The sequence below is a fragment of the Jaculus jaculus genome, chromosome 4 (genome assembly GCF_020740685.1).
Source record: "Jaculus jaculus isolate mJacJac1 chromosome 4, mJacJac1.mat.Y.cur, whole genome shotgun sequence".
Lineage (NCBI taxonomy): Eukaryota > Metazoa > Chordata > Mammalia > Rodentia > Dipodidae > Jaculus > Jaculus jaculus.
This window is the reverse complement of record NC_059105.1, coordinates 4,195,400-4,216,730: the sequence shown is the minus strand read 5'-3', so window position 1 is coordinate 4,216,730 and position 21,331 is coordinate 4,195,400. Positions and strand designations below refer to the sequence as shown.

Here is a 21,331-nt window from a genome sequence, read left to right as displayed (position 1 = left end):
GAGCTTGGCTTAGAGCAATTGCTTTGGTCAATAAGTTGACTCGGTGCTCTATTAAGCTTTATTTAGCTCTTATATTTACACATATGGTTCATGTTAAAACTTCTATGCAGACACAAAGAATGCTGGGACAATTCTCCACTAAGATTTTATTAAGTAAAAGAACTGTCCCATTTGATATTTTCCCTGACATTTTTATTCATTGTTTCTCATATACTTCTTGAATTGTAATGTTTAATCTTGGCCTGGGAAAGAATGCTCATCTCAAAAAAAATATTCGTGTCTAATATTTCGTCAAGGAGTGTTTAGATGTATCCATGGATAAATTAAAAGTATTTGTAACTGAAATTTGGAACCTAAGACAAGTTGTATATTGTACTATGCCACGGAAGGAGGCAGCATGGGAAAAGAAAGGGAGGGAGGGAGGGATGGAAGGAACAAGGGGAGAGAGTGCAAAGGACGGAGGGAAGGGGCTACATCAATGAGCTTGGCCAGTGAAGCATGACCACCAGGGTTTTAAAGTTCGGAAATCCTCCAGTAAGTTCTGTGTTTCACAATATAAACCCTTCTTGGCCTTTACTGCACATTCAGATTAAACACCACTCAGATCCAAAGCTTGTTTATCTCTTTTACAACTGGACATTCAGCTGTGAATGACTTCTACAAACCCCTTTGGTGTAAAGCACCCTTGAGTCATTTGGTTTGTCAGCTCTACAATTTCATCATTTGTTTCATAAGCTTGGACCCTAATGAGATGTAAATCAACACAAGGAATTTATTGCTGCCTTGCCTTTGGGGCCTGGTAAGATTTGCTTGTGATGGTTACTGGGGATGGATGAAAAGTACCTTGTTTTTCATTTCTTATATCAAATCACACTCTGCTTGTCAAAGTACCACGCACTTTAATTTTCCACAGTTGAATGCTTCACATGCATGTCATGTTGATGAAGCATATATGTTGGTTTGAGCAACATATATTTATACAACACAGCATTTAAGAATATAAAATATACTACTCATTTCTCTTGCTTTACTTTTTTCTTTCATGTAACACTTCATATTACTTATTAAACACTGAGGATGGGAGGGATGGCTTAGTGGTTAAAGTGTTTGCCTGCAAAGCCAAAGGACTCAGGTTTGATTCCCCAGGACCCACATTAGCCAGATGTACAAGGTGGCACACACATCTGGAGTTCCTTTGCAATGGCTGGAGACCCTGACGTGCCCATTCTCTCTTCTCTCTCCCTCTTTCTCTATGTCAAATAAATAAATAAAAATAAAATATTTTAAAAAACACTGAAGTTTTCTAATCCTTCTTAAGGCAGTCATAGAAATCATTAAATTCCTTCTCTCTCTCTCTCTCTCTCTCTCTCTCTCTCTCTCTCTCTCTCTCTGTGTGTGTGTGTGTGTGTGTGTGTGTGTGTGTGTGTGTGTGTGTGTGTGGTATTTGGTGTTTGTATGATGTAAGTATGTGTGTGAATAGATATGTGCATTCCATGCACAGGCCAGAGGAAGACACTGGGTGTCTTCTTCTACTGTTCTTTCATATTATTTTCCTGAGATAGAGTCTTACTGAACCTGCAGCTGTCGTTCCTCAGTCAGTCTGGCTGAACAGTGAGTCCCAGCGATCCTCCTGCCTCTGCCTCCTGCAGCACTAGTTATAGGCATGCATGGCCGGGCCCAGTTGTAATCTGTGTGCTTGGGATTGAACTCAGATCCTCTTGCTTGCACATCAAGCATTCTTACCTTCTGAGCCGTCTCTTCAGTCCCTCCTTTGCCTTCTTCACAGCTAGAAAAGTATAACCATATCAGGTGCTAAGTTCTTATCCCCACCAAAGATCTGATGGAAGCTAAACACCAAGGGTCAGGAGCACAGTGCAGGACACATGCCTCTCTACCTGCATCTGTCCACCTGGAAACCGGATCAGAGGCCACCAGGATCTCCACAGGCTTTCACCAGCACCAGTGCCACAATGAGACCAGCCCACGAGCAGGTAAGGTCTGGTTCAAGTAGCACACACAGCTCCTGACCCCTGGCCTCAGAGCCAAGCCATCCTTTCAGTTTATGGGAGACTCATTCTAGCCTAAACGTTGGCTTTCCATGGCAATTTTCATAAGCAGATGGCCTGTTCCCCTTGACACAATTCCTTTGTGCATGAAGTGACTCTGGGGACATGCCATCACATGAGTCTCAAAAGCCATCACAGTTAGTATGGCACTTCCTTCATGCATACCAGGTCATCAGCATTTACCCCCATATTCTTTTCTGGCCCTCTAAGACAAGTATGTTTAATCCCGTTTTACAGATAACAACAGACTCGGGTACTCTGAGAGACCTGCCCAAGGTCCCTCCACTAGAAATAAACCCAAATTTGCCACTTGGAGCCACCTGGAGTTTGACAGTGGAGTAGTATTCTTTCCTCTATGCCAGAGTTCCCAAACATTGGTCAGCACCTCTCAAAATCAAATTTTTATAATGCATGTTTCCACCAAATTGTCTCAGTATTCTAGCTATAAGACTGCCATTTATAGAACTCATGTCCCACATCCTTTCTTCCTTCTTGTCTTTGTCCATGTGTGCTGCTATAACAAAACACCAGAGACTAGTAAATTTATAAAGAGGAAATTATCCTCTCACGTTCCTGGAGACAGGGGAGTCCAAGATCAAGGTATCAGCAGGTTCAGTTCTCTGATGAGAGCTCCATCCTTTGAAAGAGAAAAATTTTACAACTTCACATGGCGGAAGGCAGTTCAAGTGAGAAGAATGCTGTGTACAGCCACTGACCTCATTCATGAGAAGTGTCTAGTCAGGGTCTCACCTCCTTATCCCATCACATGGGCCATTAAGTTTTAACAGCTGAATTTTAGAACAGAAACGTTTACTTCTCAACCCACAGAGATGGAAACCAGAAGCAGGAAGGCATGGCCTAATGCTCTTCTTTCACCCATCCTATTTTCATCCCACAGCACATGTCTATTTGCATATCCCGTCTTACACTCATATGTGCGTGCATGCGAAACTCACACTTATAGGAAAGAAGCTGCTAAAATGTGCAAAATATGGATATGTGGAAAATGTTTAGCTGCAAATTGAAGCAAATGAAAATCACTCTGGATTGAAATTGGATGATAAGTTTCTCAAGTCTGCTTTTCAATGTCATCACATGACCACTGAAACAAATGTGTGCTCCATTTCTTAATAAAGCTGAGCTGTAAACTGTTCAGAAGGGAAAGTGCCAAAATATTTTTATTATCGGAGGGAAAAATAGGAAGGGAACAGATTTCATAACCCACAAATCCTTAGTTTAATTTTGTTACATTTTTTTAAATGGTTAATATGCCTATACATTTTTCATAATATAATCTGAATTATTATAATCAGATTAGCTGTTCAAAGTTGGAATGAGATTTTACATGTGCAGGAAGAGAGCCAGGATGAGAATCGCATAAATTTTGTGATGTGTAACTTTCGGAGTGTAAAGGCCAGCTGGCATACTGGCACATGTCCCCTGAGCAACTCTAGATGTACGTGAGCAGGGTTGGCAGGTGGGGTAACATATGTGCAAGTCAATTCGACAGAAGAAAGTTATGAATTGAGGCTCTTAAAGGCCAGGTAACAGTACCTATTGTGTTAGGACTGAAGTGATTATTATACCATGAGGAAATGACTACTACCTACCACGACTTGTTTGTCTCCATAGGAACACTTTCAGTCAGTCAGCGACAGTCACCAAGGCTCATGTTGGATGATTTTCTCTGAAACAGCATCTAAAGCCGGGCATGGTAGCGCACGCCTTTAATCCCAGCACTCGGGAGGCACAGGTAGGTATGAGGCCACCCTGAGACTCCATAGTGAATTCCAGGTCAGCCTGGTCTAGAGTGAGACCCTACCTCGAAAAACCGAAAAAAATAAATAAATAAAACAGCATCTACCTTGAAAGGATAAGACGTATATAGGAAACAATGTTTGATGCCCAATAAACAAGGTGAACAGTGTATGTAGTAAGGCACCTGAGCACCTGGATGGATTTCAGGATCCAAAGTAAAAGAGGCAAGCACCTGATGGCTGGATTCGAAAGATGGCTTTTGCACTTGCAAAAGGGAAGGAAGAAAACCACGACCTTCTGAAAGGACTAGACAAACACATTTGAAATAAAAGCAAATTCAGGAAGTGCAACAGACATTGAACTGTACAAGTTCCATGAAAAATGGTATCGAAAGCTGGGTGTGGTGGCGTGCACGCCTTTAATCTCAGCACTCCGGAGGAAGAGGTAGGAGGATCACCATGAGTTCAAGGCCACCTGGAGACTACATAATGAATTCCAGGTCAGCCTGGGCTAGAATGAAACCCTACCTTGAAACACCCCCACCTTCAAAAAAAGTGGTGTCTGCTATTTATCACCTTCCCTTTTGCCACATCTTTCCCAGTCCAGCCAGAAAGAGTCCTCTACCTGTGGTTCAGTTGGCTTGGGTGATCCAAAACAATTGCCATATTTCAAGCCCATAATCTTAATCACCATTGCAATGTTCATTTTGCCATATAATACAATCAAGTAGGCAAAATCATACACTATCCCCTCAAAGGTGCCCACATCCTAATCCCTAACGTCTGTCAATATGTTCCATTACAGTGCAAAGAGGATTAAGTTTGTGTGTGAAATTAAGGTTGTCAAAACAGTTGACATTAAAACAAAGAGCTTGTCCTGCCTCTGCCAGGTGGGCCTGAAGAACCTGAGACCAAAGAAGCTGACATAAGCCACTACAAGGGAGAAGGCATGGTTTTGATTCACAGGTACAGAGGGTTCCACCCATGGTCACTTAGCTCTGCGCATTTTGGCAGAAGACCACGGGAGGCGTGTGTGAAGGAAGAGAACACTTTATCTCAGGGTAGATAGGAAGCAGGGAAAGAAAAGGGGAGAGAGGGATTTAAAAAAAAAAAAAAAAAACCCAGGACCTACCACCAGTAATTTACTTCCTCCAACTAGGTCTGATCTCCTAGTTTCCAGAGCCTCCCAAAATAGCATGACCATGCTTCTAGACATAAGACTCCAGGGGCATTTCATATTATAATCCTAAGATGACAGTGTAATTACCAGAACCTTCTAAATACAGAAAAGAGAGGGGGAAAAAAACTCTCAACAACAGAATGATACTATGTGAGAAAAATCTGGTGCTTCTGGATACAGAAAGGGGCCACAAGCCAAGGAGTCTGTGGGCCGCTTCAGGAGCTGGAAAAGGCAAAGAAATGGATCTTCCCCTGAAACCTCCAGAAGAGACTCCAAGCTACAGACAGTTATATGGAGCCCAGTAAGGCCCATTTGGGGATTCTCTCCTGCAGAGCCATAAGATAATAAATCAGTGCTGTTTTAGGCCACCGCATATCCACTAAGTTGCTACAGCAGCAGGAGTAAACGAGTACTTGTAACATTCTCAATTTTCAGGCATTGGGAAAGAGCAATCGGGCAGTGGGGACATCTGATCAACTATAGAGATGGGCCACCACCTGGTTGAATAGACATCTGAGAGAGTCATTCAAGCAACCTGTTGTTTCTAGTGGCTCCGCCATGTCAGAGGACCTCTTCTGAAAGGCCATATTTTGTGCAGCAGACAGTGGAGCACCTGGCATGGGGCCTGATGCAAAGCAGTGCGTAGACAGCCACTGTCTCTCCCCACATGGCCACTAGTGGGAAGCCAGAGTTCTGCATCCTGACAACCCAGTCCATCCTGCCTCCTTGGAGAATGTGAAATGTCTGTTATAACCAGTTTCCTTTGCTCTGTTGCTCCCTCACCCTTCCAGGCTCAACTCTCCCCTGAGCCCCTTTCCATCCAAATCTTCATTCTACCTGGACCCATGAAGCAGGAGGAGCTCTCAGAAGCTGTGAACCCCTCCCTCAAAGACAAAGGAAAGTACTAGTAACTTGAAGAGAAATCACTGCAAAGTGCAAACAAATGTTGCACTCAGCTCGTCAAGATAGCAGAGGAACTGCAGGGTAGCTGCGGTCCTGGATTTTGTATTCAGAGGAACAAAACATTACGAAAGACCCCATGGATGCTGGCCAAGATATCAGAAGGAGGTGGCTTCTAGGCCAGCATAGGACGGAGAAGGACATAGTAGACATAGTAATCCAAAGCAGCCAGGCAGATGTTTTGTGATGTGTTCACTTTGACTTTCACTAGAAACACCCTCCAGGCTCGTGTTCCCTGATTTTTCCTGACCTTTGAACACTTTCTTAACAAAGCTTGACATTAACATTCGAAGTTAAACACCAGCAGTGTCATGTCTCCTCCACTGATGCAGATGTCTAACAAGTAGTCACTGGCTGAAGGGTTTGCTCACACAGAGACACTAAATGGATAAGATGGAAAAAGGAGAGATTACATTCATTCAAGAGAACTCACTCGTGAGCATCGAATTCGCAGCCAGAAGGCTTAGGTCAAAAAGACCCTCTTGAAAGAGTCAATAAGATGGCTTCCAGGCATCTTGACAGGAGAAGACAAAGGGACTCATGCTAGCTGGACTCTGGAAGTAGACTTCACTAAAACTAGTAAAGGACAAAGAGGCTTTTTTTAGTGACTTTTCAAGGAATAGAAAATCAAAGCTGTATTTTTTTTTTATTTATTTCTTTGAGAGCAACAGACACAGAGAGAAAGACAGATAGAGGGAGAGAGAGAGAATGGGCGCGCCAGGGCTTCCAGCCTCTGCAAACGAACTCCAGACGCGTGCGCCCCCTTGTGCATCTGGCTAACGTGGGACCTGGGGAACCGAGCCTCAAACCGGGGTCCTTAGGCTTCACAGTCAAGAGCTTAACCGCTAAGCCATCTCTCCAGCCCCAAAGCTGTATTTTGTAGTGCTACAGATAAACCCTATGGTAAAGAAGTCTTCAACAGTGAGTTCCAGCCCTTGTTTCACTGAGACAGGGTCTCTGTATATAGCACAAGTTAGCCTTGAACTCACAATTACCCCCTGCCTCCAAACCTACATTTGGAGAAATGGCATTGTGTCTCAGAACATGACTCCATGAGAGCCTCAGGTAACACATGGCCAGAAGAAGACCTGCTGACTACAGATGACCATCCAAGTCTACAAATGGTTTGCTCTCTGGCTACTTCAGCAATGACTGGTATCTTTGGGGACAATAATGATGCTCTTAGATAATCACCCATGGGGTCAATTTGGGAATGAACTTTTAAGAAATAGGCTTGCTCGCTATCTCTCTCTCCTTTGAAAGGACTAAGATCTCCCTAATATGAGCTTGTCCCAAACAAGAGCAGGGGACAGACAGACAAGGCGAGTGAAGCAGGAACACCTAAGAGCAGACCATACAACTTCTGGAGACTTTGCAAGGAACCAGGCAACCACTTCCAGCTCAGAACTTCCTGGAGAGAGTATTTCCACAAGCCCACTGCAACACCCGTTCGTGAAGAAAGAGTTCCCTCTAACCCAAATGTTGCTTTTCTCTACTTGAAGTGTAACTTCAGGAGGCTACCCCATGGGTTGGTAAAGGAAGAAGGTGGGAACTCAACTGCAAATGCACGGGGTAAGGAAATATGCATGGTTATCAGTAGGGCACAGAACTACTGCAAGGATTTCAACATATCTACATAGGTCCTTCAGGGAACAAAAGAGAAAATGCAGGAGAGCCCACTGTAACTTGGAAGACAGAACTTAAAGATAAGCAAGAAGCAAGCATGCAACCCACCTTGGCATGAAGAATAGACCAGCGGCCCACAATACCGAAAGGTGGTTTTAGAGATAAGGAAATCTATAGTGCTAAAATCGAACAGAGTCAACAATCTACAGTCCAACCACATCAGCCCACCACTGGTTTTACAAATAAAGATTTATTTAAATACAGCTAATCTCCTTTGCTTGTGCTCTGTCTATGGCTGTTTTTATATGCCAGAGAAACATGTCCCATTAAACCTAAAAGACTGTCTGACCCTTTGTGCATACACACGCACATAGATACACACACACACACACACCCTTAACACAAAGAAATCAAAGCAAATTGGCCATATGTAACCAGAAATGTGTCAGTTTAAGGAATCCCTCTGCACTGAAAGAATAATAATAGAAACCAACTTGAAATTTTACTAAATTTGCTAAAGCACATAGGAAAATACATGTGGTAGCCAACATTTGTCAGGGTTGCAGAGTGAGGCCGTCGTCACTCAGAGGACAGCACTATGGTTCTGAATGCCTTATGTGAAAAAGAAATAATAGCAACAGTGGTCACGTGGACTCACCCTTGCATGCATTTAGCAATGACTTCTAAAAACACTGCTTTACCAAATTAACCTAGCAAACATTAGTCTCCAAATAACACACAGCTTTGTGGGAGCAAAAGCAGTAACCTGCATTAGAAAAGAAAAATTCCTTGAGTCCCACATGGGCAAAGCTGACCCTGCATTTACACCTGCATGTGGTGCTGGAGAAGAGGGGAGGGAAGCATAGGTACCAGAGATGTGGGTAGAAATGAACAGTGAGATGCTCTGGTCCTTCTAAACAGAGTTTGCTTGAAAGCTTCCCACAAATGGCAAGTTGGAATATGAATGATGCCTCTTAAGTAACTATACACTTTCATATCCTGACCCTATCCTCTTCTAAACACAACACCACACACACACACACACACACACACACACACACACACACACACACACACGTGGCTTTTCTGAATTCTTAGGAGTGTCTGACAAACTCTCAACCATAGAAGCAGACCACAGGAAATCTAAGGAATTACTGACACTTGAGTTAGTGTATATTGACATTAAAATTAATTTATATTGACTTGCACATAATGAATTGAATCATTCCAATTTTAGTTAATGGCTTAGTTCCCTCTGCTAAACAGAATCTGTGTGGTAAGAAGCACAGGGCTAGCACAAAACTAACCAGTAACTTTAAAGGTTACTCTGAGTTTTCAGAGATATTAAAATACTATCATATTAAACATCATTTTTTTCTGTTGAAAGTTTATTTATTTATGAGAGAGAGAGAAAGAGGCAGACAAAGAGAAAGAATGAGAATGAGTATGCCAGAGCCTCTTGCTGCTACAAACAAATTCCAGACACATAGGCCACTTTGTGCAACTGGCTTTATGTGCAGACTGTGGAATTGAACCGGGGCCACTAAGCTTTGCAAGCAGGTGCCTTTGACTGCTGAGCCATCTCTCAGATGGACCCTAAACTTCAATTTTGAGAGCCCCTTCATCTCTATTTAATATAGCATATCTTGATTTAAACATATTGTTTCATGGTTAAGAATAAAAAATATTTTAGAGATAATATGAAGCCCTCAATGACCATGAGTACAGCTGTAAAAGCCATCTCTCATTGTCCCGTAAAGCTTTTGAAGTAAGGAGAACATAACTCTGCAAGGAATGAGCTTCATTCAAGCATTAACTGCTTTCAAAATCATCCAACTTTAGGACTGGAGAGATGGCTTAGCAGTTAAGCACTTGCCTGTTAAGCCTAAGGACCACAGTTCAAGGCTTGATTCCCCAGGATCCATGTTATCCAGATGCACAATGGGGCACATGCATCAGGAGTTTATTTGCAGTGGCTGGAGGCCCTGGCATGCTCGCTCGTGCGCTCTCTCTCTCCCTCCCTCTCTCTCTCTCTTTCTCTCTCTCTCTCTCTCTCTCTCTCTCTCTCGATATATATATGGATGTATGTATATCTGCCTCTTTCTCCGTCTGTCACTGTCAAATAAATAAATAACAATAAACAAATATTTTTTAAAATCATCCAACTCTAGAGTTAGCGTTTTGCTATTTAGGATGCCAAACCACAACATCACTCAGTTGATCTTGGAAAGCTTCAGAAAACCACATACTAGAGACCCCAGATAAAAGGTCAGCTGGATCCATCATATCAAGAATGAGATGAAGTTTTAAAAGAAAAGGATATAAATATTTTGTTTGCATGAACAATAAAGTTCAGCATTAACTCTACTTGACCAAGGTACCTTTGAATATTAATTTGAAAGGACAGATAAGCCACAAATGAGTGGGTAAGATAGGAGCTTGTCTGAAAGTACATGAACTTTGGCTCCACTTGAATAGCTTTAAAGAATATAACAAGTCTTTGTCCTCACAAGGGCCATGGGGCATAGGTGGGAGAATCCAGGACAGAAACAGGAGGAGACAGGGCATTGATGGGGGAAGCCATGGCAAAGGCGGGAGGGTCGTGTTACCAAGTGTCTTGTGGTGTCAGTGTTTGTACTACCTGACCAACATCATCATCATGATGCTGATACTAAACCTGACCTTGGCCACCTCCCATAAACCTACTTCCTCAGCATACAATAACATCAGCATGCTGAGCTCAGTAGTATTAAAAGATAGTTTGGTGGTGTGAACTTAAAATGCCCTCCATAGCTGCATGTGTTTGTTATTAAGCCTCATCGTGAAATCCCAGCTGGTGGAGTCTTTGGAAGGTAGAGGCTTGCTGGAGGGGTTGAATCGCTGAGGGCAGGCCTTGGGATTGAACAGCCCAGTCGTGCTTGTCAGGGCCAGTGAGCTCACTCGTTCAGATTCCTCCATGCTGCTGTGGAGATGTGATGCCTGATGCCCAGCTGTCTGCTTTTGCCAAGTTTTCCCCGCCATGATGAAGCTTCCCCCTCGAAACTGTATTCTGGAAATAAACTCTTTCTTTCCATAAGCTGCTCCTGATTGGATGTTTCTGGGGTAACAACAAGGAAACTGCTACAGAAAAGAAACATACAAAAGATTTGATCCATAGGAAAATGTCCAGTAGATATAAGGCTCTCTTATTGATTATCAATACTCCTAATTCTTGTTACTTTTTATTTTTCATTTCGCACATGTAGATGGATGCATTTCAATCATATTCACTCCCCATTACCTTCTCTGGTCTCTCTTCCAATAAGACTTTTCTCCTTCCCAAGCAATACCCTTCGATATTTCATGGCCTTCAATCCATACCAGCAATGATACTTGAAAGTAGTGGGTCCTCAATTCTTACTATTACTTAAGAAACTCAGTTGTTCATTAAGCTGAGAAGCAGCCCTTATCATGTGCAACTACCAGCAGCAGCAAGACTCTTACATCTACGTCACCTTGTGGCCGAGTAGTCACCGCACTGGCAAACTACTCCAAAGTCTTTTCTGCCTCAGTAGTTCTCAACTTCCATGAAGATGCTGGCTCTGCAGGAGAGCATGCAAGAGGACAAGATATTGCTGGACCCCACTTGCAGAGTTTTCTACTTAGTGCATTGGTGAGAAGGGCAGGAGGTGCACTTGAGTACATTTCCAAGTGACTGATGCTGCAGATCCATCGTGGATAAGAGAACCCCTGCTTTAAAGGTCATTAGGAGTCTCTGATTGAGGGATAAAGAGACTGAAATCCACAAACTGCTAGAGGAAATGAAAGAAATTAAAAAGAAGAGATGAATAATCACTCTGTTTTTAACAAGCCATGCAACTAGAGAACCCCATGAGTCCATCAGCACCCAGACTTGGGCAGCCCAGGAAGAACTCAAAGTCAGTACCCAGACTTGAACATCCTAGGAAGAACTCAAAGTAGAAGAAATGTGTTTGACTTTTTAGAAGCTGCAACTAGACTGAAGAATAGGAACCTAGCACGCTAAATTCAACAGAAAATAATGAGCTCTTCAGCTCCACATCCTAACATCCTCCAAGGCAAGTTTGTATCACTGGGCAGCAGAGAAATTTAAGTCACTTAATTATTCACTAAATTAAATTCCAGAAGTTAAAATTCTATTTTAACTCTATGGCTTAAGTCATTTGCAATGTAACTATAGAGCTTGCGTGCGTAGCGCTGATTTGCAATGCTTTGTGTTTAAGCTACACGTAAGAGTGCACATACTAATACAACAAACCCAGAAGGTAATGACTTCATTGTAATGTAACTCTATCTATATTTCCCAGCACTGTGATACTCAAAATATGCACAGGAAACCCTAGGTGGGAATTCCATTTTCCTGTACAGCTAAACAGTCTTACAAGGTAGTACTGGACAATTCAACCTTGCTGGAAAAAATTTCACGCTGGGGGGGGGGGAGATTGGCAGACCCAAAAAGGAAAACCCACCTCACATTGCAAGGGTCAGGAAGCAGAGGGAGAAGCAGGGCATGGAGCCAACAAGAGCTCACCTCCAGGGACATTCCTCCCCTAGCAAGGTTGTGCCCTTGAAGGTTCCACAACTGGAAGTTAACTATAGCCAACTATTCAAACACATGAGCCTATGTGGAGGCATTTAACACTGAAACCGCCACACCCCCACAGGTACATATGTACCGGGCTGTGACAGTATTGTAAGGTACTGTGGACCTTTAAGAGGTAGGGCACAGTGGAAAGTCCCTCATGCATTGGGGCATGCCTTTGAAGGGGACTTGGGGCACAAACACACACACTCACTCACTCACTCACACACACATGAATCCCCACCTGTTTGAGATTTAATTGTGTAACAATGTGTCACCAGCACTGTCCCCACCAGGACCAAGTAAACAGACCTACCTGACCTTATATTTTGACCTTCCAAAACCATGAGCTAAATAAACCTTTTCCCTCTATAAGTTACCAGCATCAATTATCTTGTAGCAATGCAAGGTTAACTCTAATACACCAAATTAAGTAAGCAGAAACCTTTCTGCCAATATACATATATCTCCCCAAATGTAGAGTTGTGTGTTATTAGAATGTTCTTGTCTTTCAGCACTCAAAATAAGTCACTGCCGTTGTCTCCTATGTCCACTCCCTGACTTCTGGCAAGTTAGTGCCACTCTTCTGATTGCTCCGCTACACACACTGTACTGCTTCTCTCTGGCTGATCTCATGATTTCCTCTTGACCGCGAGTCCCAGCATTTGGCTATCTCTTGCATGAGTATAGTTTAATGTGGCTGTCTCGCTGGAGCTTACAGGGGTTCTTAGCTCTGCAAGTTAATAGTTTCTAATAAATTTGGGGAATACTTTTATTGATTATTTGCAAAATATTGGTTTCTTTGTGAGTCTTTTCCTGGCCTATTTCTGAAACTTTCCACATGTATCTCACAGAAATTCATGTGTCCCAAGTTAAGGCTCTATATTTTTAATTCTGTGTCTTCTTAATCTGGATTCATTTCTGTTGATCCAGTCTTATGTTTACTGGCCCTTTCTTCTTTTATCTATCTGTTATTTAGCCCATATAGAAAAGCTTTTCCATTTTAGATATTTTATTTTTCATTTCTAAAACTTCTTTCATATTTTTGTGCTTTGTGGTTTTTTCAAAGTAGGGTCTCACTCGAGCACAGGCTACCCAGAACTAAATATGTAGTTCCAGGCTGGCCTTGAACTCACAACAATCCTCCTACCTCTGCCTCTTGAGTGCTGGGATAGCTTCCCTGCTCTACTGCTTCTTTTCATTTGTTCATTTCTTATGACAAGATCTCTAGTTCTTTGGCCATATGTGTAGGAGCTGCTTGGAGGGTAGTCCAACATCTGGGCCTTCTTAGGGTCTGTTTTCATTGACTCCATTTTTTCTGTTGTCTATATGTTTCATTTTTCCTTCATCTTTTTTTAACTTTATGCCAACCAGCATGGACTGGACATCTTAAGGTACCAGTTTCTGCTGTCACATCATGCTAACAGGATTATGGATTCGAGTGTTAAAAGATAGTTACAGTTACTGGTTTATCATCTTGAACTTGGCTTATGGACATATTTACTCTTTTGTAAAAGAAGTCTGCTTCTGTTTTGCCTTCAGTCAGAAGAAATATTCATTTTACCCAGAAAAGCTTATAAAATGTTTGCCTAGCATTTTCAACATTAATGTTGCACACATGTCAAAAAATGGAAAAGTATGTTTTATGTGAGAACAAGTTTTAAAGATGTCTTCTAATGCCATAATTTTAGAAGATATTATAGCTATTTTTTCCCTAAGTAGTAAGTGTGCGTTTAAGTATCCCCCAAATCATTATGTACATAAATCAAGCTTTAATTATTCCCATATAAGCAAAAACATCTTACTGGCCAGATAAGAAACAAAATGCATTACAACTTGTCTACTGTAGTGAAAAAATATATATTTTTTATTTCTTTAGCTATTTTACCCTCAAATCTTTCTTTTTTCCAATAAACAAATATAACAATATATACTGGCATTAATACAGACCTGGTCTGGCTCAGTCCTCACCACTTGTAGAAAAATTCATTAGCTGCTGTCACTATCAATATTCTTTCCATGATGTAGCTGACAGCACAGGAGCTCCTGCACAACACCAACTGCAGCCCTGTCACTGAGAAGCAGACCCCTGCCTCCAGCTCACGAGGTAGAAAAACAAAAGTTTACTCCAGCAACCAGACTGCGGGCTTCCTATTCTAACTGGTAAGAGGCCTGCTGAAGTCAGGGCTCACACCACCGCCCAGGGCTCAGCTCAGGCCACGTAACGGCATGTTCTACATGAAAATAGTGATGGCTCTGAACGTAAAGCCTGTGGGCTTACACCCAGCCTACCCCATGGCTACTTTCAAACTGTGCCCTTCCTCAAACACCAAACCTGGCATCTGGCTCTGCTCTGGTGCCCAGCCTAGAACTCAGCATCTGTCTCAGCTCATCCTGGCCTTCTGACCTACATAGGTGCATTCCACCTTCTCACACTAGCCTCTGCCATCTCTCCTCCCCCTGACTGTGATCCTTGCTCTCAATGACATCCTCATCCACGTTGGTTTCCACCATTTGCAACAGCCTGGTAAGTATTTTCTCTGTGTTTTAATATATGTTCCCTACAACCACCAGAATGACTTTCCTAAAACGAACTATCTGAACCCTTTTACTCCTTTCACCACCAGAACCTTCCCTAGGCTTTTAAAAAGTGAAGCCCATGCTTAGAAACTACAGCCCCCCACCCTCCCCAAAAAAAGACCCTTGAAAATTGCATTTGTGTTCTGTGTCAGCTTTCAGATTCATTGGCTCAGGCATCCTATGCCCTCCAGCCTCATAGAGTATACCTATAACCTAAATAAACCTAAATTTACAGCTCAGTGGAGACTTACCCTTGTGACTAAAACATGACTCTTCACCTCTCCTCTGTGAAAGACTCCCTCCACTGTGGAGGGTTCCCTGCTCTGGGGAGGGTTCTCAGATCTGGGGAGAGTTCCCTGCTCTGTGGAGGGTTCCCTGTTCTGTGGAGGGTTCCCTGTTCTGTGGAGGGTTCCCTGCTCTGTGGAGGGTACCTTTCTCTGTGGAGGGTTTTCTCCTCTGTTAATGGTTCCTTGTTCTGTCACAGGTCCTACTCTGGAAAAGGACTGCCTTCTCTCTGGAAAGTTCCTGTCTGGAATGGGACTCCCCCATGTCTGTTTTGATGATCTCACCTTTCACAGTGATTACTCACAGGTCTAATGTACCCCAGGACTGTGAGTCCCAGAGAACAGAGACTACACCCAGTACAAAATCTGACTGAGAGAGTGCTCAAAACAAATTCCTTGAAGTAATAAATAAATGAAATAATAAATAAATAATAAATGAAAATGTCTATACCTCACAGGCTACAGATATGTCGTTTGAATGCTAATGCCCTGAGATAAAACATATAATGGAAAATAGCTAATCTCACCACCAGAGAAATAATCAAGGAGATCAAGAAACAAAGAGATACAGCATTAATCTCAGTCATCTTTATCTCCATCTCCCCAAAACCAGAAGGAATAAAGATTTCTTATTTTTACAAGATTCAGGTTACATCTACACATGCAGTGATAGCAACTCTCAGCCTTTCCCAGCTCATATATTTTGGATATAATGTTTTCCTCTTTGATTATCTAATGCTTGCAACAACAACAAAACCTTCCTAAGTTAGTTTTTGTCAAACAAAGATTAATATCGGTTTCATGTTTGGCAATGAATGGGCCTTGGCAGAAAGCTACATGTGTACTTTTACTAAGATTAAATTGCTCATTTATAATACAAACATAAGAACGAAGAAAAAGCAGCATAAGTAAACAAACTACATCACTCTTCACTTCTCAGCAGGGTGGGTGCAACTTCTGTTCTCACCACGTCGGGGCACTTTTGTGGTTGCCACGCAAGGCAGAGAAGAAAGGAGTCCTTATCACATATCAGCATAGCCATACTCAACTCAATAGCTTTGTTCTGGAAAAATTTTTAAGTAGCCTGGCATATTTTTTTCCAAACACAGAAAATGTTTCCCTGACTTTTGTCATCATACTAACAACGGCGACCAGCTGTGAAAACTAGGAGTGGGACTCAAGTGCGCCGCCAGGGAGTCCCCTCAGTGGTACCCCGTGTGACTGTTTTCATCAGTAGCTATCTGTGACCCTCTGTCCAGAAGTCCTGCTCTGTCCACCACTGCACTAGACGAAGGTCCTTCAGAACCTTTAACGTTGTCCTCACTTAACCAGGTCAAAGTACGTAAGCTCTCCGCCTTGTGGAGCAGCAGTGCTGAGTCTGACTCCAAATGACGTGACTTCTCATGAGACCTGTCATCTTCTCCTTGCTCTGGGCTATATTTTGTATTCTTCCAAATGATGCATTTACTACAAATGCAAAATCAGAAATTCTCTAGTATCCCCATACTATCTCCAGTGTTGTCTCATCTTCAGAAGCTATTCTCCATTTTTTAAAAAAATTTTGTTTATTTTCTTGAGAGTGACAGACACAGAGAAAGAGGGAAGGGGAGAGAGAGAATGGGCGCAACAGGGCATCCTGCCCCTGCAAACCAACTCCAGACGCGTGCCCCCCCTTGTGCTTCTGGCTAACGTGGGTTCTGGGGAACCGAGCCTGGAACCGGGGTCCTCAGGCTTCACAGGCAAGCGCTTAACCGCTAAGCCATCTCTCCAGCCCATCCATTTTTTTTTTAAAGTAACACTGTATAAAATTCCTTCCTCACTTTCTCATGAGAACATCATGTCCAAAGCTTTGCTTTCTGAATACTCATCAGAAGGCTCCTACACAACCCAGCCTAACCATTACTTTACTACTGGTTGTGGGAGCTATGATTTCTGTCACTATATCAGCCACTCTGTAGCTCAGAGAAATAGAAAAGCCTCCTAGAGGATTCCAAAATCCCATAATCAAAAGCCTTGGGTTTTATAAAAGAATTAAGTAACTAACTTTTCGGTTGCCTAAGATCAAAATCCAACAGGTAGGTCTGTCCTTCTCCACCACTAGAAAGTCTTTCTGTACCCTTAAAAGAGCTGTCTAAGCTAATGACAGCCTTTGCATTTTCCGGACTGCTCTCTTTTAAAAATCCTCCTGCTGGGCTAAATTCTTCCGCATGATAGAATGTCTTGCATTCTGCTTTCTCCAGGTCTGGCTCAGAGCACTGGGCTTTCTCATCAGCCTTGTCCTGTAGACACAGCTCTGTCTACTCCAAGTGGAGCTGAGATGGGAACCACGCTCCTTGTCACACCTGCAGCCACCCTGCAGCAGATGCAGCAGAGTACGAAAATCCTCAAGTGCATTGTCTCCTCATTGCCAAGGCCCAGAAAGAAAGGCAGATTGTTTTTCCTTGTCATGAGCCATCACTAGCAAGAACAATAATCCTGAAGGTGTGAAAATACCTCCTGTTTGAATCAGAATACATTTTTGCACATTAGGCCAAAACATCTGGCAAATTCATACCCATCACTGGCATCTAAAATGCAAAACTGCATGTGCTACTCACAAGGAAGACTAGCAGTGGAGGCTGGGGAGGGCTTGGCACCCCTTTAATTAGCTGATTGCTTTGAAAAGAAAAGGACTTGAGTGTATTTTATAAAAAAACTTCTATGTATATGATTACATGTGTATGTAATCAAAACTCTGTGAGGCAAATATCACTACCTTCATTTTAGTGACTGGGAAAACTGAATTCAGAATTGTGTATAAATTGCCCAAAGTCATAAGGAGGGCACCTAACCGGACTAAAGCTTTCATGACAACTTACGGACTTCTGCTCTTGCCTGTTCCTATTGTCCCAGACTCACTTACCTCAGGAGAATATTTAAGTCATGGTTCATTGTGCACTCTACATCTTGGTTTTGGTTTGATTGGTTGTTGGTTGTCTTTGGTATTTTTCTCTTGTTGTGTTTTACTGACCAAATTATGGCAGGCACTTTTACAGTGACTCTGGGCCTTCCCACCACAAAGAAAAACAACACAAGAACAAAGTTATTTGCTTGCATTTTCTGTAGGAATCAAAATAAAATTTGCATATACTGGTAATCAGCAATTCTATCTGGGCTATTTAGTGCTTAAAGAGTTGGAAAAGCTCACACAGGATAGTCCCAAATATAATCCTTTTCATTTAGGTAATTTCCAGTTATCTTTGAAGTGCATATTAGCCAAGAAACCCATAAGCCAGCCCACCAGAGGAAACCAGGCTTCAAACTCTAGAGCTGTCGGCATTCTGGCCATGAAATAACATCGCAGTGGAAATTATGCAAATAAATTCTGTTCTTCATTCATGAACACTTGAAAAATAAATGCTTTGAGGAAAAAACAGAACACCAGGCACTACCTCTGCAAGGTCCATTTTCACATCCCTGTGTCCCTGGAAAACCACACATGACTATACATGGAGTTTAGCTGGATTTCTTACATACCCATCTACCAACAACAATCCAGAAGTCAGTCACTCTATTTATGTTGTGCTGTGGGCACGCACACCCATTTATTATCTGTAGGACTGTCTGTGCCACAAATCTTAGTGGCAATAAACAGTTTCAAAGGAAGAATCCTCTACTGAACAAGTGAAAACATGAGTGGATTCCAAAAAGCACAAAGATGTCTAAACAAAACTCCCCAGGGAGAGTGAGTGCTTCTGAAAACCTGGTTTGAATCCTTCATATAAAGTGTTTCTGGCAACTGGAAGCAGTTAAAATTTCTCATTTTCTGATCATTCCAAGTTCTACCTCTACACATCCGGTCTCCAGCTGGGTCAGGGAGAACAAGAAAATAGCCTAAGAAAGCTAGTTCTCACAATCTCTTCAGACCAATTTAGCAACTTGCAAAATGAAGGAAGTTTGCCGTGGCAGAAGAGAAAACAGGGGCGGAGAGACACTGTCAGCCTAAAGGACACCAAGAACCACAAATTCTGACCCATCTCATGGGCAGAAAGGGGACTACACCACAACAAGAAGGCTCTTTTCAGAGAACACTAACGAAGGAAAACAATCAAACCAAAAAGACCTGAGAATTTCCAGTCACTGTGTCCATGGCACAGACAGAACAAGAAACTCCATAGAGGAACTGAAATTCGATAATAATGATTTTTAAAAAATATAGTGTATCACTGAAGATTAGCTTCAGCTGCAAATAAAAGAATAAAACCAAACAGTAAAGATTTGAAAGATCGATGCTCTTGTCACGCTCACATAAGTGAAGCCTGGGGTTAGTATGCTATGGCGGCCTGTGTGTTCGCTCCAGTACCCCGTCCCACAGTCATCTATACCTGCTCTAAAAGGCCCTCTGGAGCATCAGCCTTCATAGACAGAACAGAGGAAGAGGGGTGGAGGCGCAGGCAGGCTTCAGGATCCCCAGCTTCCATCCACTGTCTACAGCTAATTTCTCACAGGACTTGGAAAGAGCAAAATGTTTCTTCAAAATTGGCACTTGCAATTGTGGGAAGATGGATATTCCACAGCTGAAGGGACATCAAAGCCCTGGATCTGCGTGACCATCAAACAAATACTTAGACACTACCTGTTCCTGCCAGGTGCTGGGCTCTGCACCTGGGGACAGTGAAGACTTAGAAGGCGTGGCCTTGTCCTCTCCACAAACACTCCTGCAATAGCGACACCCAGAAGAGCTGTTGTGAGAACACATACATGATCTGCTCCTCATTAACATCTGATTCTGAAGTGATTTCAAATGTACTGAGGTGCATTAAAAATAGGTATGCCTTCACCACGCCTGCCGACATCCCACACTTGATCACTTTTGCTTGTAACCTATTGCCATCATCATTCACTTACCTTCTTTCTCTTACTCTCTCTGTTCCTCCTTCTCTTTCCTTTATTCCTTTCCTTCCCTAGCTCTTCCTTCTTTCCTCTTCCTCTATATGTATTTAAGAGTAAAACAGATATCATTCCTCCTTCATCCCAAAATACTGCCACATGTGTTTCCTACAAGCAAGAATATTCTCTTATATAAACATAGTGAACTCATGTGTCACCAATCATCTTTTTGATAAGGAAATTTCTAGGTTCAGGACAATTCACTACATTTTGATGACATGTCTATTTAATATTAAACAGTTTCTCAGCCTTTCTTCACTTCCAAAGCCTAGCAGGAGATGGATACAACTTTAACCAAGAAAATTTCTTCAGTTTCCCCCTCAATTTCCATTTACTATGAATAGCCCCAACTGTTGGCATGTCTTACATTCCTTAAATTAAATACAACAAAGATAATGTCTCTAGTAGTAAGCAGGTGGTAACTTAAGTTTAAGAGAGCTATGACATATGATATTTTGACTTAAATGGTGTTATGTATAATATTCTGGCTGCAATATGAAGGAAGTTCAGGACATACTCCAAAGACTATGCTATAGACACAAAGGAACATGTGCCTCCCCATTAACAGCTTTATTCTAATAATAAATACTGATTCTCCCTCTCTGTGTCAATACAGAAATACAGCTCGACTCCTAGCACCCTTATTGATTCACAGTTGCCTGGAATCCTATGTCTTGATCTTCCTTCCAGAGAAATTAAGAGACAGTTAATCATAAAGTATCATTAGTTAACTGAAATGCTATATAAATAAATATGCTTGCTGGGTTGTCTTGTGTTTGCAGATATTCACCTGCAAATGCTCTAAGAACTGTGTCAGGTGCACTAGGATGGACAGTGTAAGTCTAAATTGCTTAGGGCTTAGAGCCTTCCAGGAGATGGAAGTCCACAGGTAATTTTAACAAAAACAAAAGGCAGGATAAGCTAAGGGTTGAAATAGAAGAGAAAAATATGGACACACACAAAAAAAAAAAAATGGGAAGACTCATCGCACCTGGAAATCAGAAAACGTGCTGGCATCTACTATGACAGGAGGAAAATCCCCCAGGCAGAGTGAGCAGCCATAGAAAGGAATGTTTTAAGCTAAGAAAATAACATTAGCAGAGGATCAAACACCAGAGCACACGTGTGGAAAGCAGTCTATAATGGAGGGAAGGATGTAGAGAGATGGTGATGTGTGTTTGAACCAAAGCACTAGCACGACTTCTCAGCACCTGATAACGGCCTTCTTCCCACGCACGCCACAGAGGGGGCAGAGTGCCACCCAGTCACCAGCATTCCAGTTCATTTGGCCTCATTCCATACCGTCTTCCCATCCCATGTACAAAGGGCTACAGAAAGAAGAAATAAAA

General features: G+C 42.3%; 1 protein-coding gene across 3 annotated transcripts in view; it reads right to left on the bottom strand.

The window, feature by feature from the left end:
• Positions 1-21,331, bottom strand: part of Pid1 (phosphotyrosine interaction domain containing 1) — a 258,068-nt gene that overhangs the window by 205,845 nt on the left and 30,892 nt on the right. Inside the window, exon 1 of one of the 3 annotated variants that reach the window (XM_045147431.1) lies at positions 21,194-21,295. The exons of the other annotated variants lie outside the window; for them this stretch is intronic. The gene's annotated coding sequence lies outside the window, so the exon portion shown is untranslated. Of the gene's footprint in view, positions 1-21,193; positions 21,296-21,331 lie in introns of those variants that run through there. 3 annotated transcript variants of the gene reach the window in all.